Raw genomic sequence first — 19,567 nt, 5'->3', positions numbered from 1 at the left:
GTATGTTCCTAATCTTCATTTTACAGAGCTATTCAATTTATCATGTAAGAGGTTAATATGTCTAAGAAGTTTAGTTTTTTTCCCCCAATTTAGCGAGGTCTGTCAACTACAAATATGTTTTGGATCCATGAAAAATTGCTAGGATATATGTCTGTTTTGTTCAAAATTTACTCTTTGGATTGAGCATCTAAACGATAATTTATTCTTCAAGCTCGGGTGGTGTTAAGAAACATTTTCATGCCAACCTGTAGCTAGCTAAAGTAGCCCGTTTTCTTGCTTATTGGATTACAGAGTTCAACTCGGTCTTAATTCATGACCGCACTAGTAAAGGGTTACCTAGCTTCAAATGTCAATCTATGAATTGTTAGACACATATTTCATATATCCTTTGGAAAAGATCAGAAGTCTCCCTAAGATTTACACTATCGATATAAATTTTAAAGATCAAAACAGTTAGTTGATATGAGAATTTAGTAGTGTTAGAAGGGAATACTGCTAATTTAGTAGGATTTTCTTGCTTCGGTTCTTTAATTTGTAGTATGCTATTGTGTGTTTACTGTTTGAGGAGAAAGTTTATGTCTTAAGAAGAAGACTTGAATGATTTCAAGAAATGGGAATCTCTGTAATTATTAATTGTGCTTATTTGTTTGAATTGAGTGCAACATGACATGAGCATTAATTTATTTTCAATTTTTGGTTGTCAGCCTCGTGGCTCGTTTACAGATATTCATATTTCATGTATAGATATGTATTTGAAATATGATAAATTTATGAACTCGAACCATTGTTAATCGAAACCCATAATAAAAAAAATAAACTCGATCAGAAATCGAATTAAAATATGCCAAACTTTAATTTGAACAAGGCCAGGCATCTGATATTTCTATATTTGAGCCAAGCTTGAAGCCTATTCCATAATTTTGAGTGAATTAACTCAATTAATGCTAAAAGACCAAGCATTGACTCTACTCTTCCCCGTGGCTTCTGGTTGAGTGAGCCACGCGAAGCCCCGGTGTGTATTGGCACGCTTGCCCCCACATGTCGCTATTTAGCGCGCCCCGGTGTGTGGGCAGTGATCTATACATTTATTAATCATGGTTTGTTGTTTTCAGCTGTCTTTTATTGTGTACTATTGGCGACACAGCCACGAGCAGATGTTGCTTATTGCATACATGCTCTTGCAAGAAGGTTGTCGAAGACTCAAAATTGGGCGGTATGTGTTTATGGAAATGATTATAATCTGCATAATTATCATTAATCTCGATTTTTGTTTAATATATTATAATGTTTAATTTTGTAACCTTTTCTACCGCAAGTTTGGTATAGTTGTTGAACTAAGAACAAGAGTTGGCTGTATGATTTTGCTTCTACTATGCAAGTTCTGTAACACTATAAGAAGTTTTAACTAAAACTGATAAAGGGGAAGATTTTCAAATCATATTAAGACAAATTTGTATCCTAGTTAGCACAAGCATTTTCATATTTGGCAACTTTGTAGATTGCTAATATATGTATACACTGTGGGGTGTGTGCAGATCGATAGCAACACTGAAAAAATCGATGTGGATGGAGATGGATTTATAACTTCAGATGAACTTAGAATGCTTAGTATTTGTGTTTATCACTTTTAAGTCACGTTACCTTATGCAAAGAACCAAATATATAGAAAAAACATCACTATCATATGCTACGAGGTTGGACTGATCCAATGCTTTAAAAATAGTTGACGTTGCAATATATTATGACATTAGACAATCAACATGAAGTATCTATTCTTACATCATTCACAAATATAAAAATTTTGTGAAAATATTGTTCGTCCTTTAATTCAAATTAAAGCCTCAACTTGTGTTCTTTTGTTGCATGGTAGCACACGTGTCTGAGGAACTCGGTTGATCCGCAAATATCGACGAAGATGGGAAAATCAGCTTATCAGAGTTCTGCAGTCTTCTAAGAGTTTTTTTTTTTTTTGAACATATTTCTAAGATCTTTTTGGTGGTTGTGTTGCTTGACCTTTGTTTTATTAGTGTCATTTGTAGTTATTTTATTGGTTGTTTATGAATGTTTTTTAGAACATTGTAAATATTATTTTCGAACGTTGAAAAATTGTATATTAAATTTTATTTTTGAATTTTTTATTTTAAATTATTTATAATACTAGAAATAGTGTATTTAATTTATTTTTCTTTTGTTTTTTATCTAAAAAAAGACAACGTTTTTAAACCGTTGTCATATGCTTTTTAAAACTGTTGTTAAATATTGTATTATTAAAGGGGTGTTTAAAGGCAACGGTGAAAATAGAAAAGCCAACGGTTTTGCAACGGTGAAAAACCGTTGTATTTGTCTCTAAAGACAAATAGCAAAGACAATGGTTTTGCAACGGTGAAAAATCGTTGTCTTTGTCTCTAAGCACCCCCTTTAACAACATGTTCTTTAACAACAGTTTTAAAAGGCCTACGACAACGGTTTTTCACCGTTGTCTTTAGCCTTTTTTCTTGTAGTGTTGGGACAATCCCTCTTGAAGTGATCCATACTTCCACAAATGAAACAAGCTCCAGAAGCTTCTTGACACTACTCAGTGAGATGCTCTCTCCCACAATGATCACACTGCAACTTCTTCTTTCTAGACTAACAGGTCTCACCAGAACATGCAGGAGGTGAAGATTCAAATCTCTTAAACGACTGTCCTCTCGGTGCCAACACACTCGGAGTCCCACCAATCTATAAAGACCTCCGTCTCAAAATGCTGATCTCTGCTTTCCAACATCGATTCACCAATTTCTCGTAAGAAGTGGGATCATCGCAAATAGAAACACAATAAAAAAATCCTCTGATTCAACCCTCGTAGAAAATTCTCATACTTCGCTGTCGAACTCTCATTGATGTGGGGACAAAAAGGCAACAAGTTGATAAAATTCTGCTTGTATTCATCAATCGACATATCTCCTTGATTCAAGCTCAACAATTCCATATTCCTTGCCTGGCGGAGTGCTGAAGGAAAATACAAGTCTGTGAATGTGTGGGGACCTCGGGTTTCTAATCTTGTTTTAGGGCAAAGTATACATTAAACATCATTAATGTAGCGATTAATAACTATAAATATTCAATCTGAATACTAGTCTGCTTAATAATAAAAAAAACTAATACAGAACATTTGGCGACGCAAAACCTTACATTTGGCGACGCAAAAACATATCGCTAAAAGAATAATTTTTTTTAAATGAATAGCCCACACACGGACCTTGGTCCGGACCATGCACGGACCATGGCAAGGGGTCCATGCATCTTCTGGACACAGGTCTGTACCAAAAGCTGAAATAAAAAATAAAGAAGTTTTTGAAACAGTAGGCTACACGGACCTTGGCACGGGGCATGCATGGGGTCCATGTCTTCATTATTCTAAACACATATTGAAGCAGTAGGGTACACAGACCCTTACCCAAAATATGCACGGGCTCCGTGCCCTGCACTAAAAATTAGCCTTCTTAACATTTCAAATCTCAAACCTGATATAATCTATTATATAACTTTCTCAACATGATTTTATATAATTGACATGCATTTAAACATCAATCTAAAAATCTATAATACATGAATTTTCAAGTATAAATCAATACTCAACAGCAACATATACAAAGGTGCTGGTTGTCTTAATATGTTTACCAATTTGATAAAATACATGTCATTTTGCTTAAAACCCGAGTCACCACTTTTAATCTTTCAATCTCGAACTATCCAAGCCAAGTTTGGCTTGCTCATGCCCCAACCTGATGCAATGCACACATACAAACAAAGCAACAACCGGATAAATCAGGTGAGAATAAATCTCAGTATGAACAACATGCATATACATCATTTAAGCATATTGAATCTATATTCCATAATAATCTTAAATCACAAACATGTAAGAACATGTAAATCATAAAAGAATATTCCATTCTTAATTCTTAAAGCATAACGATTTATCTACAGCAATACAGCAATACACTTTCAAACATAGAAACTCATTCATAACTTGAATGACATATAATCACATGCTAGCATTTATAAACGCATATTCTAAACCATAAAAATCTCTAGGTTAATGCATAAATGTAATTCATGTTTCAAGGAATAGACTATCAAATCTGATATCAATAAATCACAGGGAAATAAAATCTTTAACCGACCACCAACTTATCCAATCGAGGTGGTGTTAAATATCTCAATTTTCCTGACTTTGGTGCAACTATAGTAAGTCATCTAGCTCTGGAAGTAAATCTACATTCTGTGCCACTCAACTATAGCCCTCCAAACGTCATCTGCACTATAGGCCATTCAGCCCTCTGTGCTTATCAAGGTAGGGTTCAAGATGAATGCAACATAATCTGTATGCATTAAATACTTTAAAACATCTTGAAAACACAAATCATATAATCAGTCCAATCAACAATAACAAATAAATCATATAAGAGCATATAAACAATTAAGTATGTGATTTTAGGAAACTCGATAATCATCACGATCTCAAGTTATTCTTCCCATATTATTTGATGTCTATTCATACCTTTCATCGCGATTCAAACATCTTGAATCTGTACAAATTCTTGCAAATTCTGATCAACTACAAGCTGCAAAATTATGCTCTTCTTAATCTTGATAACTCAAGCTCTTTGTTGCTCTCATTTCTGATTCAATATTCAAACGGCTCGAACTCGACGACTTGATTTCGATAACTTCAATTCCCAACTGAAATGAAGTGTACAACATGTATAATATCATTATCAATTCTGATATTCATTTCCAAGTACATTCTATAGCTGAAATCGGATTAAAATGCAACTCGGCGGCGTAACGGTTCGAAGTCGGTAATTCCAAAATATAAACATCAATATTATCATCAATTAAACATTATATCATTACCAATTCTTCAACACATTCTCGTGAATATTAGCCCCAAATTTTCAGATTTCTATTAATTCTTTAAAAATTCAAAAATATGTCCAAATGACGATCTTTTTTCGATCCGTCTTAGATATGCTATCGTCGTATATACTAGAACATGTTTAAACAATTAAATCTTCATTCTAACAACATCTTAAAATTCAAACATGATAGAACTTCATAAAACTTACGTCAAAACGTAGCACTCAAAGCCTTGATCGTAAATATACGATCAATCGAAAATTCTACCAGGAGGATCAAAAGATATCAAAGCTTGAAATCTTGAAAATAAATTTGGAACCCTTCTCTTCGACTCTTCTGTTTTTCTTGGCTGAGATTTATGATTCCCACGTGAATTTCTAGGTGAAAGTAGATATATATTGACCTATTTGGAGTTTAGTCCCTGTACTATGGCATAATTGCAAATCAATCCCCGGACAAGCGATTTAATTCAATTTCAATTCTAAATAATTTAAGAATATTAGAATTTAATTCTAAACTCTAAATATTCTCAAATTAAATATTCTTGGATTAAAATTAAATAATTTGGGACCTTATCGCATTTTAATCCTTGAACTGCTTACTATTTGCAAATTGGTCCCTGCTCGGATTTCATCCTCAAATTAAATTATTTTTATATCCCAACTCATAATTTAAATCTTAAATTCTATAAATATTTAATTCAAATATTTTTATCTTTTAATTTAAAAATTTCGGATATTAAAATCTTAAAATCCGAAAATCCTCAAATTAAATATTTTTGACCCAAAATTAAATTTCTAATTTCTTACATTCTTCAAATTAATATTTTCTCATATTCGAAATTTAAATCTCAAACCCGTAATTACTAACTTAATATTTTTTGGGCCTTACAGAATTCCTTGTAGAAATCTGTCTAGGTAACACATCCTCGCTCAGCCAACACCTATGCGGACACAAGTCTCCACCAATTGTGTGCCCTACCCTCCAGAAGAAACTCAGTGGCCTCCATCTTCTAATCCTCCAAGCAATGGAAAGACCTAAAACAATGTTCCATGTGCTCCAACCAATCCTCAGCAACCTCCGGTGTTGTTATCGCTCAGTCGTATCGCACCCAAATTACCTGACTCAAATTAGATAAATAAAATGTAGTAGCGAGAGTAGAAATCGTTCCCACGAGAAAAGTGAATTTAATTGTATTATTAAAATTACTGAAAATAAATAAAAGGGGATTTTTTAGATTTTTAAATTAACTACCGATAATTAAAAGCAAATTAAAATAAATTTTTACTAACTAGCATACAAGAATTAAAATTATAACGAAGTAATAAATTAAAACAAGTCTTGGTATCGGTCGACTACACCCTTGAAATTATTCAATCGATGATCGATTCTATAAAAATAATTAATTCTCATTGAATATTCATCATTGGAACTTTAATTCTTATCTCACCTTAATTTTAGTTAATTAGACACAAGCGTTCTAAATTAACCATTACCAATAAATCAATCAAGACACAAGCGATCAAGATTTAAATCTAAGATAGCATTCAAACTAGTGAGATTGATGAAGCTAAACTATACAAACACAAACGATTGTATTTAATCTAGTCAATTGTTGTTCCTACGAATTAACAAATTCACAAGCGGAACATATTAATCATAGTTGCTTCACAAATTAGAGAGATCAAACAATTATGGATTTGATATCTAATTTAGCTCTAGATTGTATGAGAAAATTATAGGGTGATCAAGCCAATAATTAAACACACAAGCATAAAATAAATTCCAAACAACTTTTGATACTCAAATAAAAATTAAACAATGAAATTCAAAATCTCACGAATAAAATAAACTTCAAAGGGTTTTGTCTTCCTCTACCAAATACTAAAACTTAGCCACAAATATTCATGAAAATCCTAAGAAAATTCCAAAGAAAATAAAAAAAATCTAAGAAGAATTAAGAAGAAAACCTAGCCGCCAAGAGTTCTTCCACTTTTCAGCCGTCTAAAACTGATTACAACATACCTAAAAAATCGAGATAAAGCTATTAAATAAAGACTAGAGTCCTCCAAAAGCAACTTTCCTTTTCAGATAAAATTTCTGAAATTCGCATCTCGCTCGATCGGTAATAAATCACCAATCGATCGAACATAAGTTTGACCCGCATATTTTCTTCCTTCCTTCCGCTCGATCGATAATAAATCACCGATCGATCGCCAACACTTCTGTCCGAAATTTCACTTCTCTCTCGTTCGATCGATGAAAAGCTGCAGATCGAGCGAGCATGAATCTGATCGAATTCTCCAGCATATTGTCATTTTCTACACAAAGAACCCAAGAGCACATTATGTAGAAGGGATGCATGAAATATGAACAAGAACTTAATTAAAACAGATGAATTCATGTAAAACAACAGTAAAATGACATTAAAAAATGCAAATAAAACACAACTATAAAATTCTCCTATACTTAAACCTTGCTCGCCCTCGAGCAAGATATGAAAAAAACAATATACAAACATAACAAAAACATAAGCAAGGATGAATCATGAACACCATAGCCTTAGAAAAGTTCCAACAAACTTACGAATACTCTTGATTTTCCACAATACACCTCCAGTCAAGTGTGAACGTGTGTATGTCATGTTATTCCAGCTACATGCATCTTCATAAGACATAGTTTTAATACTGTTCGCCGACCTATGACACCTCAGTGTAAGTATTACCATCAAGAGCCCCTTCCTCCCAACAATCTTTAAACAAAACACAAATCTCGAGATATAATTACGCACCTCCGGATTTTGCACCCGATTTTTTTTAAGCCCCAATAATTACCCGCAAATTTAGCTATAACTAAGATAGAATTCGAATTTCAATCCCCTCGTTTATAGCCCGGATGGAGATACAATCTCATTGGATCTGCAAACTTAGCTATTAAACAGTGAATAGAATTTCAATCACTTTTCCAAGACCGGATGAAATTGTTATTTTAAAATTTTCAACTTTTTAAACTTTTTAGACCCCATGTATTCCGCATACTTAGTCGGGAATAAGGTGATTAGGATTTCAATAACTTATTCATAACTCAGATGGAGTCAATTTAATTTTCATAAAAAATTTCATAAAATTTATAGGTGCGCTCAAGATCGTATATGTCATGTTATAAAAACCATTGGAATTCAAAAACACTATGAGGCTCTACAAACACCTATTATCATGCAATGGTCCAACAGACACAAACATTATCCAATACATTGTTATACTTTATTGGTCTTACATGTGTGCTTAAAATATTCACTACTCAACCTACGGTTTCTCGTATCCAATCAAGAGAAAAAAAATTTCATTTTTTTTACTTCACAACATCATCGGCTATCAATCTCCATCCTACTCATGCAAAACAAAACAAAAACTAAACAAATTGACAAATGACATGCAAATGAACTATATGCATATAACTCAACAATATGAATGCAAACAAAATGACAAACAATGAATGTACCCCCCACACTTATCCAAATCATTGCCCTCAATGCTCGAGATCAAAATTACAAACACGAAACGAAAACACGAACAACAAGAACAAAAACAATATGCAAATGCAAAACAAAACTCCTCTGGATCAAGTGTCGGCTTGGTCGTCCTCTTCAACTTTCGGTGGAATCACAGAAGTGCAAAATTGGAACTGGAAAGGTGGCTTATACTGCGGTGTGGCGGGGAACGAGGAGGCATCGAGACCAAGCTGTGTGGTCAGCCCTCTGATCATACTGTCAATGGCATGGAGATGGGCTCTGGTGGTGTCTATGTTGTCGTTCTGATAATGAGAAAATTCCGTGAGTTCTCGAACATAATCAGTGGTGGAATGATGAGAAGGTTGAGTAGGTCGAACGGGAGCACTGCTAGAAGAGGCTCGACCACCCGACGGAAAATCTTTAGCTCATTTGGCTTTCTTAGCGTCAACATCTGCTTTATCCATAGCTCGCATTGGTTTCAACCATTCCTCATCGCCTCAAGTTTGGACCCCAGCTTGTACACACAGTTCTGAAATAATCGTTGGAAAGAAGAGCCCCAACGACGGAGAGTATATTGATTGTCTGATCTCACTGTGTATCACACATCCCACATTTATCGACCAATATAAATCAATGGCATATAGAAGAAGGGCACGCTCAATGGTCACATCACTGGTATGCAGAATAGGCATCAACCTCTTTGTGAGAAACACATACCAAGTAGCTGGGTCCACTTGCAGATATCGCTCCGGGAAAAACTGAAAATTATCAGGATCATGCCAAGATGCACCATCATAGCACAGTTGGGCTATTACCTCATGAAGATCAGGATCTGCCTTAAGACTTTGTTAAAGGCTATCATCAACATTCGGAGTCTCAAGTAAAGCATTTATGGCATTTTCATCAAACGAAACTAACTTCCCTCTGACATAGGCTTTCCCATCCTCTCTTTCAGCAGCATTATCATAAAATTCACGCACAAGAGGAACAATGGCCGCTTTTGGCTGTTGACAAAATGTACGCCAACCTCTATGTCCTAACTTAATTGCAACTCCGCTATCTCAAAAAGTAAATTAAATTCCTCTCTCGGGAATTGGGGATCGATGGAGTTTAGCCAAATCATACCTTTCACGTGCCGCTTGATTAACAAATTTTTCGGCAAGTCCCATTGAAGATACGGGTGCCGCGGCATTTTGGGAAAAAGATTCCCCAGTAATACGAGCTCGTTTGGCCGGCATCGCGATCGGTTGTAGATAGAATAACGGACACGGCAAGAACAGAAGCGGCAATTGGAGATACTATATCCAAGAGAGCGAGGTGTGGCTAGCGGCGTGCGTGGTTGGCGAACGGGCGAACAAAGAACCGGAACAGGGGCAGAAATCAGTAGGGATGTGGTGAGACCAGAGAACGACGATTGGCGATTGGTTTTTTATGCAGGGGCATCGACCGAACGTAGAGCAAAAATAGGGTGGAGAAGAATGACGACTGGAGCGATAAGAATTCGGAGGAAATCGTCGGAGAAGATGGTGAAGAGCTAGAACCAAATCGCGCCAGTGATTCCCTGCGATTTAAGAAGAAAATTTGTGAAGATGATGATTGTGAGGGTTTTGGGGATTTAGGGATTTAACGAGAGAGGGAAGGAAGAAGTGAGGTGGGAGAGAAGAGTGAATCTATTATATTAGGCCCAGATGTAGTCTCGCTCGATCGGTAGAAAGCTACCGCTCGAGCGAGACAATAATTTTTTTTGAAATTAGAAAATCTTTTGCTCGATCGGTAGAAAACTATCGCTCGAGCGAGAAAAATATGCCCATATTAAGAAAAGGTTTCGCTCGATCGGCAGAAAGTACCGCTCGAGCAAAAATAATTATATCTCAATCCCAAATCCAGACCGATGTCCGCTCGATCGGTAGAAATCTACCGCTCGAGCGGAATTTTTATTTTTTTAAAAAAATTTTGGAAAATAAGAAAAATTAACATACCTAATTTAAAACTCGGTAAAACAAACGAAAATAAGACTTAATATCTAAAAGAAGGGGAAAAAACTGGGTTGCCTCCCAGTAAGCGCTAAATTTACGGTCTATAACTCGACTGTATGCTTCGATTCATTCAAATTCTTGCGGATCCTCGATTTCCAGTTTATGCACATCCTCCACTTCGTTTGCTCGGATTCCGTCATAGTAATGTTTCAGTCTGTGTCCGTTGACCTTGAATATCTTTGATGTTTTCAAGCTTTGAATTTCAACTGCACCATAGGGAAAGACATTAGTAACCATAAAAGGGTCAATCCATTGTGAACGCAACTTACCTGAGAATAACCGAAGTCGTGAATGATAGAGAAGGACTTTTTAACCAACTTCAAATTCCCTTCTAGAGATCATCTTATCATAGAACGCCTTCGTTTTCTCCTTGTGAATCTTTGAACTGGCATATGCATCATTGCGTATTTCATCCATCTCTTGCAACTGTAGCTTCCTATGTTCTCCACTCTCATCCATCTTCATATTGAATGTCTTGATAGCCCAATAGGTTCTCCAATTCCACTGGAAGATGACAAGGTTTCCCAAATATCAATCGGTATGGTGACATGCCAATCCGTGTCTTATATGCAGTTCTGTAGGCCTACAGAGCATCGTCCAATCTCAAACTCCTCTTTCCTCGTTGGATTCACTGTTTTCTCCAGAATAGACTTGGTTTCTCTATTTGAAATTTCATCTTGCCCATTGAATTGTGGGTGATATGCAGTAGAGACCTTGTGTGTCACATGGTACTTTTTCAACAAACTTGCTACAGTCCGGTTAGAAATGAGTTCCTCTATCACTTATGATGGCTCTTGGAATCCCAAACCTAGAAAAAATATCGTGCTTGATAAAATCTTCAACCACTTTTGAATCTTCAGTTCGGGTGGCCTTAACTTCCACCCACTTTGAGACATAGTCCACAATGAGTAATATGTAAATAAATCCAAAAGAACTAGGGAAAGGTCCCATGAAGTCGATGCCCCATACATCAAAAATTTCGCAAACAAGAATGGGGTGTTGAGGCATCTCCTTACGCTGAGATATATTACCTGTCTTTTGACATTGAGTGCACGACTTACAGAAAAAATACGCATCTTGAAAAATATATGACCAAAAGAAACCGTAGTCCAGTACCTTTCTCGCTGTCCTTTTAGCTCCAAAGGTCCCGCCACAAGCGTAAGAATGACAAAACGTGAGGATAGGGATCACCTCGCTTTCAGGCACACATTTTCATATAACTTGATCAGCGCAATGTTTCCACAGGTAAGGGTCATCCCACACATAGTACTTAGCATCACTTTTTACTTTATATTTTTGTGCCTTAGAAAAATCAAAGGGAAACCCATTAGTAACTAAATAATTGACAATATGTGCGTACCAGGGTAGTACTGTGCTCATAGAAAATAGTTGCTCATCAGGAAATTCTTCTTTCAAACACAGTTTCTCATCAATGTGGACTAAACAGCTCAAGTGATCTGCCACTTTATTCTCTGTTCCTCTCCTATCCTTGATCTCCAAATCAAATTCTCTTAGGAGCAGTATCCATCGTATTAACCTTGGTTTTGCCTCTTTTTTCGCCATCAGAAAGCGAAGAGCTGCATGATCAGAATAAAAAATAACTTTAGCTCCAAGTAGATAAGATCTAAACTTTTCTAAAACAAAAACCACAGCTAAAATCTCCTTTTCAGTCGTTGAATAATTTTGCTGGGCATCGTTCAGAATGCGTGAGGCATAATAGATGTCATGTGATGCTTTCCTAACTCGTTGTCCCAATACCGCTCCTACTGCGTATTCGCTGGCATCACACATAATTTCGAATGTTCACTCCAGTCAGGTGGTTGGATGACAGGTGCAGAGGTTAGCGAGTCTTTCAATTTGTCAAAAGCATTTTTGCATGCATCATCAAACTCAAAAGTGACATCTTTTTGCAATAGCTTGCACATGGGTGATGCGATTTTTGAAAAATCGTGAATATATCTCCTGTAAAAACCTGCATGTCCAAGAAAAGAACGCACTTCCCGCACACAAGTGGGATAAGGTAAAGACTGAATGATATCAATTTTAGCTTTATCTACCTCAATACCCTTAGAACAGACAACATGACCCAAAACGTACCTTGCCCAACCATAAAATGACATTTTTCAGAATTCAATACAAGATTTTTTTGACACACCGTTTGAGGACAAGGTCAAGGTTTGACAAGAACTTCTCAAATGAATCACCACAGACAGTAAAATCATCCATGAAAACCTCTAATATGTGCTCAATAAAATCAGAGAATATGCTAACCATACGCCGCTGAAATGTGGTTGGTGCGTTGCAGAGTCCAAAGGGCATACGCCAATAAGAAAAAGTGCCAAACGGGCAAGTGGACGTCGTCTTTTTCTGATCTTTCGGTGCAATCAAAATCTGAAAATGTCCATAATATCCATCAAGAAAACAATAGTAAGAATGACAAGCTAATCTTTCAATCATCTGATCAATAAAAAGTAAAGGGAAATGGTCCTTTCGGGTTCCAGCATTCAATTTTTTGTAATTTATACAAACCCTCCACCCATTTTGAATTCGGGTGGAAATCAATTCGTCATCCTTATTCTTGAACACTATAATTCTGGTTTTCTTGGGAACCACTTGGACAGGACTAACCCACTTGCTGTCGGAAATAGGATAAATCACTCCAACTTCAAGAAGTTTGAGGATTTCTTCCTTTACCACCTCCATCATGGGTGGATTCAGTTTCCTTTACGGCTGACGTGTGGGGTTAGCTACTTCTTCCATCAAGATCTTGTGCATGCATGTGGAAGGGTTGATTCCCTTGATATCTGCAATAGTTCATCCTATAGCAGTTTGTGCTCTTTCAAAACCTGTATGAGTTGTTCTTCTTGTTCGTTTTTCAAGCTACTCGAGATGATAACTGGTAATGTTTTCACTTCTCCTAGGAAAAAATATTTGAGATGCTTGGGTAAAGTTTTCAATTCAATTACTGGTTCCTGCAAAATAGATGGAAGACACCGAGTATTAAAGACGGGTAAAGAAATATAGGAAAGGTTACCTGACTGAGATAGCTCAGGGGTATGATTCAGAGTGAACACGATTTCTTTCAATCTCTCATTAACACAAACGTTTTTGCTTTCTTCTTGAATGGGTGCTACAATAGCCACCTCTAACTCATCCTTTCCTGCAAGCTCAAAACATTCTTGTGCCAAGTAATCCATAATATCAACAGAATACACAAAGTCGTCACCATTAGGAAATTTCATGGCATCATAGATATTGAATTTAACAACCTCACCATCAAATTCCATAGTAAGTATGCCACTGTGAACATCAATTTTAGTCATCGACATTTTCAAAAATGGTCTTCCTAACAGAATAGGACTATTATGATCATCATTTTCCATGTCAAGTACATAAAAATCAGCAGGGAATACCAAGTTATTAACTTGCACTAACACATCTTCAAATACTCCCCTAGGATATGCATTAGACCTATCAGCCAATTGTATAACAATTCAAGTTTTGTTCAAAGGACCATGTTTCAATGATGCATAAAAAGAATAAGGCATAACATTAATTGATGCTCCTAGATCTAACATGGTCTTTTCAAGTCTAACATTTCCTATTGTACATGGAATAGAGAACATACCTAGATCCTTGAATTTTGCAGGTAATTTTATCTGTATCACAGCAGACACATTCTCTCCCAACTCCACCTTTTGGCACCCTTTCAACATTTGCTTCCTTTTTGCAGTGCATAGTTCCTTTAAAAACTTAGCATAGCGAGGTACCTACTTAATAGCATCTAACAAAGGAATTTTTACCTCACAACGACAAAAAATGTCATAGAGTTCCTTGATTCACTCATCTTTTCTAAACTCTTTAAGTGCTAAGGGAAAAATAGCTACAGGTTTATACTCAGAGAGAGGAAACATGCCTTCTTGCGTGTCTCCTTGAGTTAGTTCCTTGTCATCCATCTTCATCTCTTCGTTCTGTTCCTTCTTTGATGAAATATCAACTACCTTTTCCTTGACCTTCAACTCTTTCTCATTCCTGAGAGTGATTGCACTTGCATTCTCCCTTGTTTCGGGACTGTTTGAGATGGCGAACTGCTGGAATGTTGTGGTTTCAACTTGTTGATTGCAGTTGCGAGCTGTCCTACTTGGGTGTTCAAGTTTTGGATACTTGCTCGAGTTTTCTGTTGAAAATTCAGAGTATTAGTTGCAAAATCCTTAACTATATTTTCTAGAAACTCACCAGGCGTTGGAATTTGAGGACGCTACTGTTGTAGAGGATACGGTGGCCTATAATCTTGATTATTCGATTGTACAAGAGGTACAAGTTGATTCACCGTTGGGTTTCCGTATCTAATATTAGGATGATCATTCACCGTTGGGTTTCCGTATCTAAGATTAGGATGATCCTTCCAACCTGGATTGTACGTGTTGGAATAAGGATCATACTTCCGCTATGGTGGCCCAGGAAATACTCCAGTAGCATTTACTTGTTCGACCGATTCCTCTTGAAGCGTGGGACACATGTCGGTTGCATGTCCCATTGCAGCGCAGATTCCACATGCCTTTGCATCCTGTCCATTCCCAACAGCCATTTGACACACAAGAGACATCATTTCAATCAATTGTTGTTCAAGGGACGAAACATTTACCTCGTTATTCCTTCTGGGTGCAGGATCACTTCTGTTAGTGCCAAATTGCAGAGAATTGGTAGCCATGTTCTCGATTAAGTTCCTAGCATCTCGGGGTGTTTTGTCCACAAAAACTCCTCCACTGGCCGCATCCACCATGCTCCTATCATGAGGCAACAAACCTTCATAGAAATATTGAATCAAGAGGTTTTTACTTATCTGATGTTGCGGACAGCTAGCACAAAGCTTTTTGAACTTCTCCCAATACTCATGAAGTGACTCCCCCATATGTTGATTGATGCCATATATCTCTTTTTTGATATTTGCCGCTCTCGACGCTGGGAAATACTTTTCCAGAAATATCCTTTTCATCTCTGTCCAGGTTGTGATAGATCCAGGAGGCAGATAGTATAGCCAATCCTTTGCAGCATTCTTCAAAGAAAAAGTAAAATCTCTCAATTGAATATGTTCCTCCATTACTCCATGAGGTTTCATGCTTGTGCATACCACGTGAAACTCCATCAGATGTTTGTGGGGATCCTCAACTGCAAGACCATGAAAATAAGGCAACAAGTGTATTAGCCCAGATTTTAACTCAAAAGTAGCATTAGCTTCTAAAGTAAAGAAAGTAATGCATAAGGGCTGTTGATTCAGATCGGGGGTTCCAACCTGTCTCAAGCTTGGAATTGCGTTTGCGACCATTTCTTCTCTAGGCTCTTCAAGTGGAATCTCTTCTTCTTCTTCAAGTCTCCTTCGAGCTTCTCTTTGCCGTCGGTGAAAAGTTCTGTCTATCTCAGGATCGTAAGATAATTCTTCTTATGAAGATTCACCTGAAAACATGAACGATCAGAGAAGTTCTAGAAGAAAAGAAAGAAAAAATTAGTATAAAACAAAATAACCAGAACACAAATAAATTAAACACCGTCCCTGGCAACGGCGCCAAAATTTGGTATCGCTCAGTAATATTGCTCCCAAATTACCCGACTCAACTCAGATAAACAAAATGTAGTAGCGAGAGTAGAGATCATTCCCACGAAAAAAGTGAATTTAATTGTGTTCTTAAAATTACTGAAAATAAATAAAAAGGGATTTTTATATTTGGAAATTAACTACCGATAATTAAAAGCAAATTAAAATAAATTTTTACTAACTAGCATGCAAGAATTAAAATTATAATGAAGTAATCAATCAAAACAAGCCTTGGTATCGGTCGACTACACCCTTGAAATTATTCACTCGATCATCGATTCTCTAAAAATAATTAATTTTCATTGAATATTCATCATTGGAACTTTAATTTCTATCTCACCTTAATTTTAGTTAATTAGACACAAGCGTTCTAAATTAACCATTACCAATAAATCAATCAAGACACAAGCGATCAAGATTTAAATCTAAGATATCATTCAAACTAGTGAGATTGATGAAGCTAAACAATACAAACACAAGCGGTTGTATTTAATCTAGTCAATTGTTGTTCCTACGAATTAACAAATTCACAAGCGGAAAATATTAATCATAGTTGCTTCACAAATTAGAAAGATCAAACAATTACGGATTTGATATCTAATTTAGCTCTAGATTGTATGAGAAAATTATTGGGTGATCAAGCCAATAATTAAAAACACAAGCATAAAATAAATTTCAAACAACTTTTGATACTCAAATAAAAATTAAACAATGAAAATCAAAATCTCACGAAGAAAATAAACTTCAAAGGATTTTGTCTTCCTCTACCAAGTACTAAAACTTAGCCACGCATATACATGAAAATCCTAAGAAAATTCCAAAGAAAATAAAAAAAAATCTAAGAAGAATTAAGAAGAAAACCTAGCCGCCAAGAGTTCTTCCACCTTTCAGCCGTCTAAAACTGATTACAAGATACCTAAAAAATCGAGATAAATCTATTAAATAAAGACTAGAGTCCTCCAAAAGCAAGTTTCCTTTTCAGATAAAATTTTCTGAAATTCGCGTCTCGCTCGATCGATAATAAATCATCGATCGATCGAACATAAGTCTGACCCGCATCTTTTCTTCCTTCCGCTCGATCGTTAATAAATCACCGATCGATCGCCAACACTTCTGTCCAAAATTTCACTTCTCTCTCGCTCGATCGGTGAAAAACTGCAGATCGAGCGAGCATGAATTTGATCAAATTCTCCAGCATAATGTCATTTCCTACACAAAGAACCCGAGAGCACATTATGTAGAAGGGATGCATGAAATATGAACAAGAACTTAATTAAAACAGATGAATGCATGTAAAACAACAATAAAATGACATTAAAAATGCAAATAAAACACAACTATCAGGTGTCCCATTGCCCTTAGGCCCCAACCGGATAAACCTATGCAACTCAGACCTACGACGATCATCTTGGTGACGACAATCTTGTGGATGTCTACGTGCATTGCCCCAATGCCCGTCGCTGCCGTGGCTATTACCATTTTCTTATTTAACCATCTCTACAAATATAACTCAATTTAACCACAAAATACCTGAACTATGCCCCAAAATCCTATTCCATGCTCTGGTACCATAAATGTAGTGACCTGCCCCGGAATCACCTACTAATTATAAACTTAAACATGTAATTAAACTTAAACAGAAAATAATCAAAGTTACTGCAGAAACTTAAAACCAACTACGAACCCGACAGAATACAACTGGAGCAATCAACTGGAAACCAAAAGAAAATATAATAACCTAATAATCAAATAAAATATCAGAAACAACTCTTAACTAAACCATTGGGGAATCTGCTCCCAAGTCCTCATCTCCGACCAAACACTACACTCACTCCTGGTCCACCTACAAACCTGTCCCGTCGAATGGGGTGTCCGAGATAAAAGTAGGTACGTGAGCGCTAACGTCTAGAACGAAAGTATGAGTATACATGTATATATGATGCATGCAACATGAAATATGAATGTTATGGTACACTGAGATCAAGATATGGAATATCTTCTCAGAACGTAGGTGCAAACAGTATGTGCATACTGCTCCTAAGATCTAGTTGGTGCCACACATAATGAAACTGATCTTGGACTCTCACCGTCCTAGGTAAACCTCACATGCTGCTATGTCGGTCCAATGGATGTCACACGGTACCCGATCGTACAAGAAAACACTAGGGCTGAGTGACCCTAAAACACTGGCTATCTTGAAAGGATATCAGGGTCAACATGGTATGCCAATGCTGTATACAAATCATGAACAATATAAGAATGCATCATATGATAGATAATAATGAAACACATAATAATGCAACACATAAACATGTATACTCATCTGGCTATCTCAGTATGTACTTACGTATCTGAACTACTAGTCTAGCTACACAACTAGCTACAGTCCAAGCCTACAAGTCAAGTGAATACTATATCACTATAACATATCTAAAAGCCTTAACTAAGCTAATATCTGCTCCGAAAAGCTATAAGAGTCTAGATTTATACATACATCTGTCGTCAGCCCACTGGTGTCAAAGGCCCTAACCCAAGCACAGCTCCGCTACAAGCCCCGTAGCACCTCGCTATCGCCTGACCCTCGAAAAGACGACTAGAAACCCTAAGATTTTAATGAATCAAGACTCACACACACAATTCATACACTAAAATGTGAAGTCTCGGCCCCTATTTATAAGCATGGGTTCAGCCAAACCTGCATGAATGCCAAGTCTTGGAAAACCACTGATTGGAAGCTTCGATGTCGACTTTGAAATCTCCGAACCCCCAATTTGGATGGTCCGATCTCATGCATGCATCTGCGTGCCCAAATGCTACTGACACTTCATTAGTGCGCATTGAATAAACTTCGGAAGTTCTGATCTCAAGTTCGAACCTTCCGAACTGGACCCTCTGCTTCCGAACTCCATCACTCGTTCCGAACACTTCGGTCCTTTCGAACTCCCTATGGTCCACGTTTGGATCTTCCGAACTGGCCGAGCCAACTTTGTCCAATGGACCATTTTCAAACATCCTGGAGTTGATTTCCCACTTGGATTAATCATAATAAAATTTCTTAATCATGTTTTACCCATTTAACACAACCCTTGGCATTTTAATTACTTAAAATAAAAATCGGGTTACTACATTGTCCCTGCTAGGTAGAGCGATCAAATCATGACTTGAGTTGTTTTATAATTTAAAAGATTTTAGTTGCACCGTTAACACCCGCTATAGCTTTTGGTAAAGCGGCAAGTGTTCAGTCCTACAACTAGTATTAGAGTCAAGGTCATGTGTTTGATTCTCATTGATTGCAATGAGTTCAATTATAGAGAGGTAGATTGTTGAGTTGCAATGTCCCTACTAGATAGAGCGATCGAACCATTACACTTGGGCTGCTATAGGATTTAAAAGATTTGTTGCACCGTTACCACCAGCTATAATTTTTGGTAAAGCGACAAGTGCTCGGTCCCACAATATCTTATATGCATAATATATTTTGGGAAAAATAGTAATTTTAATCTTGTAAGTTAGGTTGTTTTG

This window comes from Henckelia pumila, chromosome 4 (genome assembly GCF_033568475.1).
Source record: "Henckelia pumila isolate YLH828 chromosome 4, ASM3356847v2, whole genome shotgun sequence".
Classification (NCBI taxonomy): Eukaryota; Viridiplantae; Streptophyta; class Magnoliopsida; order Lamiales; family Gesneriaceae; genus Henckelia; species Henckelia pumila.
Note: the sequence above shows the minus strand (reverse complement) of the source record.